The sequence below is a fragment of the Otolemur garnettii genome, unplaced genomic scaffold, assembly GCF_000181295.1.
Source record: "Otolemur garnettii isolate 467f Iridium unplaced genomic scaffold, OtoGar3 scaffold00110, whole genome shotgun sequence".
In the NCBI taxonomy this organism is placed as follows: domain Eukaryota; kingdom Metazoa; phylum Chordata; class Mammalia; order Primates; family Galagidae; genus Otolemur; species Otolemur garnettii.
The window spans coordinates 295649-311375 of NW_003852505.1; positions in this window are offsets into that span (position 1 = coordinate 295649).

The following is a 15727-nucleotide window of genomic DNA, read 5'->3' on the forward strand; positions in this document are numbered from 1 at the left end:
CATTTCAGCCGTTTGCTTGTGGATGGGGTCTTCAATTGTGTCTGTCCCATTTTCCCTCAGAGTTGATCTACTCTGGTTATTTGAGTTGCCAGAGTTTTTCCACTGATTCAACCCCATGCTGAGTTTAACTTGTTTGGAGGCCTTATCAGAACTGTTCAGTTGGTGGCTTCTTCTGGTTGCCCAGAGAGACAGGCAGAGTGTGTCTGTTGTCTTCTCCCAGTTCTTGGGTGCTGGGGCAACTGGGGTGCAGTGGATTGTAGTAGCTGCACAGGGATATGCATGGCCAGATTAGATGTTGTTCATCTTGCTGGAGCAACTAGGGGGCAGGAGACCAGCAGCAGCCGGAGCAGTCCTAGTTCGACCCCTCCGGGGCAACTGGTGGAACAGGGGAACTGTAGTAGCCAGATCAGTCCTAGTTCAGCACCCTGCAGTAACCAGGGGGTGTGGGAATGGCAGCAGTAGCGCAGGGTGCACGAGCGATCAGATCAATCCTAGTTCAGCCCTTGCAGAGTAGCTGGAGGGGAGCGGAGGACTCCTTGACTGTCGCCCGTTGGATGCATGTGGCAGTAACAAACCAATCTGTGCCCTTCCAGCGTGGGAGCTGGGAGCGGGGAATTCCCCCACCTCCGTCTGTGGGATGTATGTGGCTCTAGCAAACAGTTCTGGGCCCACCCAGAGTGGTAGACCCCTCCACCACCACTTGCGGGGCATGCGTGCCTCTAGCAAGCAATTCTAGGCCCACCCAACCTGGGTGCCTGGAGTGGGCAACTCCTTCCCTGGCCCCCATGGGGTGTGTGTGTCTCTAGCAAGCTGTTTTGGGTCTACCTGGAATGGAGGACTCCTCCGCCACTGCCCACAGGATGCCCACGGCACTAGCAAGCAGTTCTGGGCCTGCCCAGAGCAGGAGCCTGGGGCAAGAATTTCCTCTGCTGCCATGAGGCGTGCAACTCTAGCAAGCAGTTTTGGGCCCGCCCCGCTCCGTGAGGGCAAAGGGACCCACCTGGCAATTGGGTTAATCTGGGAAGGTTAATACCTCCTTCCCCATCTTGCACCCAGTCACTTGTAATCCCCCAGGTCTGTGACCTTATTCACTCCAGTAGGCCACTGGTTCTGGGGTTTACGACTGGCAATATCAGCCAGAAATCTGAGCTCTGCAGGAGGGCCTTGCATTTTTATATTAGGCTTCTGTCCAGCTAGATTTCTCTGCAAGTCCTTGCATTCAGCTCTGGGCAGCAGACAAATAGCAATTTACACTCAGGTGTCAATCCTAACCTCTGCCCACTGCATTTGTCTCGGGGGATTAGACCCTGAGAGCTGGTGCTTTACTTATGAAAGTTATCTGCATTTTACCTGTGGCTACCATCCAGAACCTCTGTTTACCCAGAGAGATGGGGCTGGAATGGCGTCAGTTTGCAGCTCAGGATGCCACTGTTGCTGTATTGGCGTCCCCTGAGCAGATTTTCTTCTCCTCACACCTGTGCCACAGTCAGCACAGAACAGCACCAGCCCTTTCCCCCTCCATGTCTCTCAAGGAGATGCCCAAGAATCTGGATTCCATAGGTAACAAACCTCCAGACCTCGGAGTGAGTAGGTGGGGACTCCACGAAGTTCAGTGTTGCAGGTGGGGAATATATACAGTTTTATACAGTTTTACAGTTTTATGCCTGGCCAGAGGGTGCCGTAGCACACCAGTAGGGTTAAGAGGTCCAGTTTTTAGGGGGTCTCTCCAGGGGGATAGAGTGGGAGGAAGTTTGAACTCTGTTCGCTTGTTTGCATGGAGTAAACTGTGAGCCCTTGTTGTGGGGGAGGGGACTCCCATCTGCTTGGTGGTTGATTTTGTACCTTTTGGTTGTGTTTGGGGGGTTGCAGCTTGCCTCAGGAAGGTTGAAGTGCGCTCTTCAATCTTCTCTCTTGGCTCTGCTCCAAACCATCAGCTAACTTGCTAAATGTCTGTCCTTTAAGCCTCCTTCTGGACTGGAGCTTCTTTAAAAAGCTGGCTGCAATCTGCCATCTTGGCTCCACCCCCTGATGACCTAGGTTTCAATGTCCCTCTAAAAGGAACGTTTCAGAATATTTAGTGATACGTGGGAAGTTTCATTTATGATATCCTCCAGTAGGGCTTCCATTCCATTGGGATGGTCTTTTTCCTCAGGAATATCTCTGATTCATATGTTTGAACTCTTCATGAATTCCCATAATTCTCTTGGTGAATGTTATGCTTTCTCTCTCCTCTTTTCTGCCTCTCAAACTGGCTAGGTTATCTCAAGAGCTTTATCCTCTATCTCTGAGATTCTTTCTTCTCCATGTTCTGATCTGTTATTAATACTTTCTCCTGCATCTTTAAACTCCCTTATTGGTTCTTTTAAGGCCTTAAGCTCTGCACGTTCTTTCTATATTTTTTATATCTTTCATTTTTTCGTTCTGTTTTTCCACTTTCATGTAAATATCCTTTATTATTTTTACAATACATATTTTAAATTCTTTTTCTATTTTTCCATTAATTCTTTACAGGTGGAATCCTTGGTGGTAGCTACTTCATGATCCCTTGGGGAGCTGCTCTATTCTGGTTTTTCACATTGCCATTTATTTTTAGTTAGTTCCTCCCCATGTGTGTTTTCTTCTTATTCCCTTGTTCCCCTACTTCTTCCTTGTCACTACCTCCTTTACTTTAAATTACTTTGTCTCAGGGATTAGGTATTTAAGTAGCCTTATACCAAAAGGAAGATAAGGGTAAAGAGGGAGAAGGGAAATAGAAAAGCAAAAGATAAAGAGTAAAAAAAGAAGAGGGTTAAAGGAAAGAATTGGGAAGGAAAGTAAAAGGTCAGTACGAGAGAAGGAGTGACAGGAGAAATGGTGATTTTTGGCAGGGTGCTTTAGCCACACCCATAACCCTAGTATTCTGTGGGGACTTAACTGGGAGAGTCCTAGACATCAGGAGATCCTTAATAGCCTGGTAAAATGCAAGGCCTCATGTCTGCCAGATATAGAAAGAAATCAGCAGTGTATCACAATGGAGACCTCCACATACCTTCTTCCTTCTTTCCAACAGCCAAATCTAGAAGGACACCTAAGATCAGAAGCTCATGGTTTACTTGAGCCAGACCAATGCTGTCACTTCTCAGCCCTCAAAAAGGACAAAAATTTAAAAAATCAAAAAAATATATAAAATAATTGTATATAATATGAAGAAAAAAAGGAATATCTTATCTGCTGCATGTGATATTTATTTGGAAAAGATGAGAAAAGTAAAAAAATCTCCACCATTAGAGAGGAAAGAGAGGGAAATGTTAAAAAAGAAAGAAAAAATAAAAGGAACAGAAAAACCATAACAAAGTAGAGGAGGCCTTGCTGTTGAAAAAAGTAAAAATAAAAAACAAACAAAAAAGTAGAAAACAACAGCAACAACAACAAAAGAGATAAGGAAAAAACTAAGAAAAAAAATTGAAGAATGAATCAAGAATGTTTAACAATATATGCAATATATTGTCTGTACACCAATGGTTGCTGTGGTGTTATGAGACAAAGAACATTTGCTGGATTTACTGTATATGATAGCGGTCAGAAGCCACTATCTAGTTGCAAAGGAGACCAGGTATTGTCCTCCTGACTATTTTGCCCTTAATCTGGGCCTGTTTGCTTTGTCAGGATTCAGTCCCTCAGTGACTGAGGTCACAAAGCTTTTGCCAAACTTCCCAGGAAGCCTGTCAGACAGTATGCCCTGAAAACAAAATGTCCACTCAGCTCATCCCAAGGATGGCCCCTTGAGCTCAGCAGGCACAACAGAGCCACACATGCACTAAGATCCCATGGACTGTTCCTCCAAGGAAAGTGCCCTTCTTACTGAGGCAGCATCCCTCTAGCAGTCAAATTGATGGGAATACCACCCCACATGGCTTTCAACCCTGGCCACCCAATGTTATTTGTGTCTACTCACTGTTCCAGTGAACAGCCCAGTACAAAATCAAAATACTGCAGGACAGCCCTTTCCCATCCCCAGACTGCTATGGAAGAGCCAGCTGACTGACCAGACTCTGCCCATAAGAAGCATCTGCCTTCCACATCAGTTTTCCTCACCTCCTTTCCTTAGGCTTCCTCATTGGCTCTGGAAGTCTCCTTATGCTTTACTGTGTCCCCAGTGTGATGTTTATATGCAAGTTCCCCCATCCAGAGATGGCTGAAGTCCACTTTCCCCATCTTACCATGAGTAGCTCAGAAGAAGATGTCTCTAGTTCACCATCTTGCTTCCCATCCTCCTCTGTGTACTATTCTACTAGGTATTTTCTTTGCAGGTATTGTAAATGGTAGTGAGTTCTTGATTTGACTCTTAGTTTGACTGTTATTCATATACAGTAAAGCTATTCTGAACATTAATTTTATACTCTAAAATTTTACTATCATTATTTAAAAATTCTAGGAGTCTTTTGGTAGGGAGTTTTATGCTTTTCTGGATATAATATAATTTCATTGGAAAACAGGGATAGAACAGCCTTTATTTCTTTCTCTTGCCTTATTGCTATGACAAGGATTCATCACACCATCTTGAACAGAAATGGTAACAGTGGGGATATTTGCCTGTTTTCAGTTCTTACGGAGAATGCTTTGACTTACCTCATTCAACATGATGTTGGCTGGGAGTGGAGAGTTATCATATTTGGCTTTTATTATTTTGAGATATGTTACTTCTAGGCCTAATTTGTTAAGAGGTCTTATGATTAAGGGGTGTTGGATTTTGATTGAATGCCCTTTCTGTATCTACTGAGATAATCACAGAATTTTGTTTTTTATTCTGTTTATGAGGTAAGCCACATTTATTGATTTTTATGTGGTTAAACATCTTTACATCCCTGGGATGAAACTCACTTGATACAGGTGAATTATATTTTTAATATGGTATTTTATTTATTTTACCTGTATTTTGTTGAGCATTTGTGGGTTTATGTTCATAATGGATATTGGTCTGTAGTTTTTTCTTTTCTTTTTGTTTTGTGTTTTTCTGGCTTTGGTATTGTAGGGAGCCAGCACCCATACAACCCATGAGTGTCACCAATGCTCAGTAGTGATGAGGGAATGAGGAAACTGAAGACAATAGAAATAGAGTTCGTAGAGAAGGCCCAGAGGGTCAATGCCCTGTGTGTGAGAGACAGCAAAGACTCCGAACTCTTGATGCACTCCATTTTTATTACTTTCTCTTGATCAGCCAGTGTATGTTTGCAACAATAACATATGTCATCCTTGTCATTTCTGATGCCCTAATTCTCCATCACCTACTCAATTACACTTTAACTATTTTCATTACTTTTACTTCTTAAGATACTTATTAATCACTAACAGGATTGCACAAAACAAAGAAAAAGGAAGCATGGACATTGGAGAAAGATGCCATCCAGTTAATCCTCTGTGTTCCTGCATGGCAGATTAGTTGATGTCCCTACTCTTCTCATAGCAAAAGCCAATTTCTGCATGCCAAAGTGTTCAAGACCAACAATAGGATGTATCATTTTGGGCTGTGGGGAAGTTATCACCTTTTCCTTCTATTTAAGAGTGTAGTTAGATTGTAAATGTCTATACACTAAGGGGAGCAAAGCTGAATTTTCTTATCTTACACTCTTAAGAACTAATCTTTTTTGTTCAATGAGTAAACTACATATACGGTCCTAGAATGGCTTCCCAGCCCCTTTAAGGCTCCAGCCAGGCCCTTACAGACCTATTTCCTGGGGTTCTTTCTGGCTCCATTAGGCTCTCAAAGGTCTTTTCCAGGAAGTCCTTTGATGTTCCTGCCAAGCTGCCTCATGAAGCCCCCAGTATACTATGTAATTTGTGGAGACTCATGTCCTCCCCCATTATCCTGCATATACCTGACCCTGATCACAAAACTTTTCATACGATCATTTCATTATTATCTCAATCTAACTCTATTCTCATAATCCTAACTTCCCTAATGTTCACCCACATTTCCCCCTCTTCTATTGCTAAGAACCATCATCATCGTTTCCCCATGTCATTGAGCATCTTGTTGGAGTCTCCAAATGTACTTGTAGACTAAAAGCAAGCACAACAAAAAATAGCAAGTAACACTGCACCAGAAATAAGAGAAACCTTAATAGTGTCAAACCACTTCAGCAGGTTAAGATCTAACAGTCCATAGGACACACACTGAAGAACTTCAGATACAGCCACTAAATTAAGATGTGCCTGAGATGCTTCAAAAATTTGTTCTTTCAATTTTGAGATATCCAATGTTAAACTGTTTTCTCTTTTTTGAAGATGTCTCCTTACTTGCTCCCATTGGTGTTTAGTATCATTATAAGAATAAGGAGTTATACAAAAATCAGAAGTATTCCAATCACACTGAAGTTGCATTCTATACTCCAAATTCATAACCCTATCACCTATTCAAATCATAGTTTGCCTAAGATCATCAATTTGCTTTGCCAATTTTTGATCAATTTTCACTTGAAAATTCCATAACCTAGTTGAATTCTTTTGCCATTTTTCCTGAAATGTGCAGTTTAAATAGAGTTATGAATTGTAACCCCCATGGTAATGGCTGTTACAGTAACTGTAATAAGTCTCATAATCACAGCAACCAAGGTGAACCCAAATCTTTAGACCTGCGTAAAATTACTCTCAGAATCTCTGTGACTATGTGCATTGATAGGGACAATTCCTATGGTCTAATTAAGACAACTAGGATCCACACACCTTACCTTGCTCTTACTAATAGCATACTGTCACTTTGATCAATTATAGAGTCAATGCAAGTAAACAGTTTTCAGTACTTACAATGAATAGTTTGTAAATCAGTGAAATAATTAACTTCCCACTACTAACATGTATGGAGATTTTACACAAGCTCTCAGTGGAATATTCTTTGTAGACCTCAAGTACATATGATATATATAATAGTCAAATTCTCCCATAGTAACTGTTGTATTCCAAATCCTAAGTCCTGTCATAGCAAAAGCCAATTTCTGCATGCCAAGGTGTTCAGGACCAACAATAGGATGTATCATTTTGGACTGTGGGGGAAGTTATCACCTTTTCCTTCTATTTAAGGGTGTAGTTAGATTGTAAATGTCTATGCATTAAAGGAGTATCATCTTTAATTTCCCTGTATGCAATTATTATGGGATCCTACTTGCAATCATCAGGCTGGTGAGTACAATTTCTAGAAGCATGGCCTTGTGGGGCCCAATCAATTATAGTTCCAAACCTATTCTGTTGTAGTACCACTGATCTGGTGGCTACACAGTGTTCCCAGTTCAAAAAAACAACTAGGTTGGGTCCATCTCTGTCCTTTTCAGGACAGTTGTGCAATCCTTTTATTTTACTGCTAGACATTTTTAAGATAACCACTATCTTCTTAGTTCTAGTGCTCACATAATCAGTTTTTACAACAAATGACAATCCACTAAACACAATACAAGCCTGATAAGGTTTATTATACTTTAGCTGATGAGATAACTAAGTTCGAATATCTAATTTCAAACAAATATGTGCAAGAATGAGTCATATAGGTGGATAGTTATATCCCACTGAAACATTCATTGCCATGCCTTCCTCCTCTAAGTGACTTGGAAGCCGATCATCAGTAGTCCCTGGCATCCATGCACTATTATTTGCATTAAATTCAATAGCCTATTCCATTCAAGAAATGGGTCTAATTAACAGTGCAAATGGTACATATGCCCAATAGGTAAAATTCTGTTTCCTCTTGATGGGGTAATACTTACCAGGCCAGTAATTACCATCATTAAGGTCACAATATTAACCATGGTCCTTGCCATCTTCCAGCCAATGTTCTCCACATCCTTTTGGCTAGGATTGATTGCCATTTATTTTAATTTTGTGAGATTTTTTCTCCAAGAAATTCTTGCCTTGGCCTGTCTCCTCTTCTCCTTTGACTTCTTTTTCAAATGGCACATGGTAAAACTTAAGATATCTTGTTGGAACCCAAATTGGCAACTGGTTTTCTTCTGGTGAAACACAAGCAAAACCTCTTCCCCAAGCAGTCACTTTGCCTATTTCCCAAGTCTTAATCTTTACATTTTTCCGTCATACAGTCTTGCCTTCATTCAGATTATATTTTTGTCCTGTAAAATGCTGTTCTGCAGATGTATATGGCTGTTGTCTTGAAATATTCAAGAACATTAAGGTAAAAAGTGCTAAATGTAGTTGCATGTGAAGGTGGCCTGATCTCCACCTCCCCCTTTCTTTTGTTTCTGTAATTGCTCTTTCGACATTCTATTTGCTCTCTCCACAATTTCCTGGCCTCGTAAGTTGTGAGGTATACATGTCACATGAATAATATTCCATTCTTTCAAGAACATTTGGAAAGGCTTACTATAATAGCCAGGTCCATTATCAGCTTTAATTTTTTGTGGCAGCCCCATGACTGCAAAACATGCCAAAAGATATCTTTTAACATGAGCAGCACTCTCTCCAGTTTGGCAAGATGCCCATGTAAAGTGTGAAAAGGTATCAATAGACACATGAACAAATGAAAGTTTCCCAAATAATGGAATATGAATAACATCCATTTGCTAAACTGTATTTGGGGATAAGCTCCTCAGATTTAATTATTCCTGAAAAACTTGCCAAATTGATTTGCCAGTTGATAGAACTAATATAGCCTTATCTTACTTGTAGTTTGTTTAATAGAACAATAATAATATCAGGTTCCATTCCAGAAAGTTTAAAAATTCTCAAGCTAGCCTGCCCAATCAATTGTGCAACCTGATCTAAATAAACAAAGTTTTTCCAGCATTATGTGGTAAAAATAACCATTCTGTTAAATTAGTATTCTGTACAGTCACCCCCATAAGTGAATGAAGTGTAGCAAAGACTAAAAATTGAAGAGTCTGCTCTGGATCCATCCTACATACTTGAGCCTTTCAAATTCTTTCCTCAACCATTTGCAGTTATGTAATCGCTTTGGAGGTAAATACTCCCTGGCTGCATAGATCAGAGCTTCTCATTAGGCCAAAGAAATTAGACATAGCATATGTTGGAATCCCTAATGTGGGCCTAATCTAATTAATGTCCCCCAACAATTTTTTTTAATCAGTTCTTTCTGGTTTCCGCCTTCTGAGGTCTCACTGTTCTTTCATCTACCTGAATTCCCAAATACAAAAAAGAGTCATAGTTTGGATGCTGTTCTGAGCTATTAACATTCCAGCTCTCCTAACAGTAGCTTGCAGAGCAGAAAAACAGTCAATTACTTCCAGGTAGGAGCTACACACAGGAAGGTTTTCCACACAATGAATGATGTAACATTCTGGGATGGATTCTCTAACTGGTTGGATTACTTTCCCTACATATGTCTGACACATAGTTGGACTATTCAACATTCCCTGTGGTAATATCTTCCACTGATACTGCATAGGTGGCTCTTTGTTCTTTGTAGTTGCAATGGTAAAGGTGAACTCATAATCCTGAGGTGTTAATGGGATGGTGAAAAATCAGTCTTTGAAATCAATGATGATAGCCCAATCCTTAGGAATCATTGCTGGAGACAGCAATCCTGGTTACAGTGCTCCCATAGGCTGAATGACTGCATTCACTGCCCTTAGGTCAGTTAACATGCCATTCTCCAGAATTTTTTTCTGAATGACAAATATAGGGAAATTCCAAAGTGAATGTGAAGGCTCAATATGCCCTTTCTCCAATTTTACTTTAGTTAAAGAATGTAATGCCTATAGTTTACCTTTTGGTAGTGGCCACTGATCTACCCAGCTTGGTGTTTCTGTCTTCCATTTCAATGAAATGGCCGCTGGAGGCTCAACAGTGGCTGCCCCTAAAAAGGATACCCTGTCCCAGCTACGTCACATTTCTGGGTGGGCTTCAGTGGCTGGTTAATGCCATCTTCATTCTTTCCTAATCCTTTTGCTTAAACATAGCCCATTTTTACAATCATTTGCTTACTTTGAGGGTTATATTCAGCTGTGGGGAGGGAAATCCCAGCTTCCTATTGCTGTAATAAATCTCTTCCCCACAAAATAAAAGAAATTGGTGTGATCATATGTCTAATAGTACCTTTCTGTCCTTCTGGACCTACACAGTGTAAAATCAAAGAACTTTCATACACCTTAGTAGGTGTACCAAGCCCTTCCAGTCCTGTAACTACCTGTTGTTTTGGCCAAGATTTAGACCATTGCTCCAAATGTTATTATGGAAATATCAGCTCCTGTATCAACCATTCCTTGAAAAACCTTTCCTTGAATTGTTACAGTACAAATGAGTCTTTTACCTGTGACTTGAGTAACCCAACAAACAGCTTTCCCTGTCCAATCCATACTTCCAAAGCCTCCTGTCCTTTGAACTGAGCTTTGTTCCACTTTATATATGGTAACAATAAAAGTTGAGCAATGCATTACCCAGCCTGGGCTTTCCAAGAGGTGCTTGAATTAATTGCAATTTGAATTTCCCCTTGATAGTCAGAATCAGTTTTCCCAGTATGCACTTTTACTACTTTAAGGTTTAAACTTGATTTTCCTAAAAGAAGTCCTGCTGTTCCTTTAAAAGAGGCCCATGAACTTCTGTAGTAACCTTAATGGGCTCTTTTCCAGGCAGCAGAGAAATGTTCTGTGTGCTACATAAGTTTATTGCTGCACTCCCTGCTGTGGCAGTGGACAACTGTTGTGTGGGATGTAAAGACTGAGTCATTGCTGACTGGAAAGCCATTATCAGAGGGGCTGGCTGTGCTGCCTGGGGAACAAACTGTTGGATGGTAAATGCCCCATTTGAGGGCAGGGCCTGGATCCAGCCCTCCTTCCCATTTTCCCTGAATCAGGGATAATGAGATTCCTTCTTTACCAAATTTTGAACGGCATTGATTCACCCAATGTTTTCCTTTCTTACACTGAGGGCAGATGCCTGGCAGCAGCTTGGTATTCGTGGTAGTATTATTGCCTTGAATACGCTGGGACGTTTTTTAATGTGTCCCATTTGTCATTGATAATTTTTTTTTATTAAATGATAGCTGTATACATTAATGCAAACACGGAGTACAGTGTAGTGTTTTCATATACATTTTGAAATACTTTCATCAAGCTGGTTCACATAAATTTCATGTCATTTGCTTAGTCATTGTGTCAAAACATTTATATTCTAGTTCTAGAAAAGTTCACCTGTACCCTTGTTAAACAGATATATAGGTGATCTTTCTGGTCACCCTCCCACCACCCAGCCACCCTTCTCCCCTCCCCTTCCTCACCCCCTCCCCATATTCTTGGGCTAGTTGTATCTTTCATTCGAGAGCTATAAATTAGTTTCATAAAAGGGCTGTGTACATTGGATACTTTTTCTTCCATTCCTGGGATACTTTGCTAAGAAGAACATTTTCCAGTTCTATCCATGTAAATATGAAGGAGGCAAAGTCTTCATTTATCTTTAGGGCTGCATAGTATTCCATGGTGTACATATACCACAGTTTATTGATTCATTCGTGGATTGATGGGCACTTGGGCTTCTTCCATGATCTGGCAATTATGTATTGGGCTGCAATAAACATTCTGATACAAACATCTTTATTGTAATGTGATTTTTTATCTTCTGGGTATATACCTAATAGTGGAATTGTAGGATCGAATGGCAGGTCTATTTTTAGTAATGTGCCCCATTTGTCCACATTCAAAACATTTTTCTGGAAAATTAGATATGGGACAACCCATTCTAATTTCTGCCATTGCTTGAGCCATTATCATAGCTGTATGCATGTATACACAAATTCCTCTTACTCTCTCACATGCCTTGATATAACTAGTGATAACATCTCCTCCGAGATGAATTTTTCCCTTAATAGGACAAAAGGTAGTCTGGCATTCAGGATTAGCCAGTTCATATGCCTATAGGTGAAACACCTATATACCTCTGCCCAAGAAAGCCATTTGAGAGAGAGCAGTGAAAAGACTTTGTGCAGGCATACTTGTGAGAAACTGAGGCAGAATCTCAAGTAGCTGGGTTAGTTGTGGGCCTAACATGACCAAGGCTTTGGCTGGGATAGCATTTCCAGAGATGTATCCAGACTGCATTAAGGAATTAAGGTAGACTTTATAAGGCCAATAAAAAAAACCCTTTGGAAAACTGGTCAGATACCCATCAGTAACCTTTCTTGATCTGTGGTAAGTAACGAAGATTGCTTGCTGACAGGTCAGGGAATAGAAATGTACTCAGGGACCTCAAGAGAAGAGAAATTTACCCAATGCATACAGGTATCTAATGGCACAGATGAAACCTGTGCTCATGAAAGGCTTTTGAGAAGTCCAGCCTGAAAATTCCTTATAAAAGGTCCCAGCAAAAAACCCTGACTTAAAGCCCACATGGGAGCAAAGGTTTGCATATAAATTTCTGTATGCCTAAGAAGTTTCTTTATGCCTTGCTGAAGGATTCAAAGTAACAACCTCCAAACAGAAAGGTCAACAAGGGCAGGTATTCAATCTACCTGTTCCTCCAGAGCCTCAGGCTTCATCATATATGTACCCAATGATTACATTAATGTACACAGTTATGCTATAAGAAATAATATGAACAAAGAAGTAATGGTTAATGACATGTTCTTATTAAGTTATATTAAATTGGGTTATGTTGAAAGGGTTATGTTAAAAGGTATATGTTGTGGCTCGGCGCCTATAGCTCAACCGACTAAGGTGCCAGCCACGTACACCTAAGGTGGTGGGTTCGAATCCCCAGCCCGGACCCGCCAAACAACAATGATGGCTGCAACCAAAAAATAGCCGGGCGCCAGTGGTCCAAGCTACTTGGGAGGCAGAGGCAGGAGACTCGCTTGAGCCCAGGAATTGGAGGTTGCTGTGAGCTGTAATGCCACGGCACTCTGCCCAGGGGGACAGCTTGAGGCTCCTGTCTCAAAAAAAAAAAAAAGATTAGGTTACCTTGATAAGGTTATGTCAAAAGGTGTATGTTGAGTGGATTATCAGATGTCACATGATGTTTAATTGGATCAATGAGGTCATTGCTGTATGTACAAAATTCCTTATATAAACCAACCATAAATAAAGAAGCTTACCATTTTGCCTGAGCAAGCAAATGGTCACCTTTATTTAAAACACAATTTCAATAAGCATGCTTATTCTCCACAACATCACTTTTCCATGAGACCGTAATGGTAACATATGCCTTAATTCAGTGACAACTTTTCTGCCATTTTCATCTGGTGTAGATTTTTCAGCTGTGTTTTTTCTAGACAAGTAATGAAGTCTGGATAAGGCTCACTACTTCTTTGCTTAACTGCCATAAAAAGGGCCATGGAGTTCTCTAATTTTGTATCTTACTCTATGCTCTAACATAGCATTTTTTAAGCTGTTCGATGGCCTTATTAGGTAAAAGCATCTGTTGCTGTGTACCAGTCCAATTACCTGTGCCTAGCAGTTGATCGGTATCTATATTTATATTGGCTTGTCAATTCAGCCTCACCCTTCCCATCAACTCACCAGATTTTAAACTGTAAATACTGTGGTTTAGAGTTGCCTTAGCAAGAATCACCCAAATGGAACCAATCTCTTATTCTTTGCAATAGATCGCAGAGCATTTTGAACAAAAGGAAAATTCAGCCCATACTGTTGCATGGCTCCCTTTAAATCTTTCAAAAATTAATATGAAATGCTTTCCCACTGGACACATACTTGTGGTTCAGTGAATTGAACTTGACCTTCTTGCTCTCCTACCTGTGGTCCTGGCTGAATAATTATAGGAAACTGCCATGTATCTAAATCCCCTCTGTCCCTAGCCTGTGCTAAGGCTCTACTTAGTGATGTCCCTTGATGGCCCAAGAATGTAGATGTTAATGGGCCACTAGCTGGCACCAAAAATCTATTCATTGCAGTAATGGGGATACCTGGTGGAGTCTGCAACCTCTGTGCTCCAAGTTCTATGACTAAGGAGCCTGGTGGTGAGTAGTGAAATGATGAAGGCACAAATTGCTGAGACAGTTGTATCACTGGCAAAAAAATTTTGATGAGATGTCAAAACAGCCACATGAACTACAACTGGCAGTGACTGTCTGGAGATTGGAGAAGGCACAACTGAAAATGACATTAAGAGCAGTTGGCTTCTACTCCAGATTTACTGAACACTTCCCTCATGGTTCCACTCCAGCCAGTGATAATGAAAAAGAGGATGAAGTGACTACTTCAGTTACCTATTTCCCATTCTCCTTAGAAATCTGTCTCACATTATCACTTACTGGTGCACCAACACCCTGATCTTGATACTGAAAATGATTTTGTTGCTGTTTTCCCTGTAAAGGTGCAGCCAGTCCTTCCTCAACCAGAGTCTGAAATGGCTCTAAAACTGTATGGACTATAGACCGCAATGAACAATGATGATACAACTGGTATGGGTTGTCCTTCTCTCTGTGCTTCCTTAAACTCTCTACCTACACATTCCCAAACTGTTAATTCCAGAGTTCCCTCTTCTGGGAACCACGAACAATATTTTTCCACTGTTTCAAAAAGAGTAATTAAATTTTCTGTTCTGACCCTAATTCCCCATGTTCATAAGAGAATCGTAATGAAGTTAAGATACTTAGAATATTTAATATTAGCTTGTCCCATGGTTACCCTGGATTCCTCTGAAGCCAAAAGCTAACCGCTCTGCTGAAAAAGAAGTTTTCATGAGTCCCTCATCTTCCAAAACCTCTCACAAATTTACATGCTCAGGCGTTCCTTCACCAAAACAGAAGGGAAAGCGCATTGGATACCAGATGTAACGACCCAGCCACATTGGACCTCAAGCGTAGGGAACCCGTGCAAACACTGTGAGCATCCCCAGTGCTTGGCAGTGACAAAGGAATGAGAAAAATGAAGACAATAGAAATAGAGTAGAATTTATAGAGTGGGCCCAAAGAGTCAACACTTTTTGTGCCAGTGAAGACCCAAACTCCGATGAACTCCATTTTTATTACTTTCTCTTGATCAGCCAATGTGTGTTTGCAACAACATGTATCATCTTTGTTGTTTCTCATGCCCCAATTTTCCATCACCCACCTGATCTCCCTTTAGCTATTTTCATTACTTTTACTTCTTAAGATACTTATCAGTCACTAATAGGATTACATAAAACAAAGAAAAAGGGAGCATGGACTTTGGAGCAAGATGTCATCCAGTTAATCCTCTGTGTTCCTGCAAGGCAGATTAGTTGATGTCCCTACTCCTCTTGGGAAGTAGTGGGAAAAAAGCTGAATCTTATCTCACACCCATAAGAAGTAGTCTTTCTTGTTCAATGAGTCAGCTACACATGCTGTCTTTTTTTTTTTAATTAAATCATAGCTGTGTACATTAATACTATCATGGGGTACAGTGTACTGTTTCTAGATACAATTTGAAATACTTTCATCCAACTGGTTAACATAGCCTTCATGTCTTTTTCTTAGTTATTGTGTTAAGACATTTATACTCTACATTTAGAGAGCTTCACATGTACCCTTATAGGATGAAGCATAGGCGCGATCTCACCAATTACCCTCCCTCCATCCTCCTCCCTCCCTTGACTGTGGGTTTATTGTAAATGACCTCTATCATTTCAAGAAATATCCTACCTATGCCTATTTTCTTAAGTGTCTTTATTAGAAAAGGATGCCGAATATTGTCAAATACTTTATTTGCATCTATTGAAATGATCATATGGTCTTTGTTTTTACTTCTATTTATGTGGTGAATTATATTCATTGATTTGTGTATGTTGAACCAGCCTTGCATCCCTGGGATGAAGC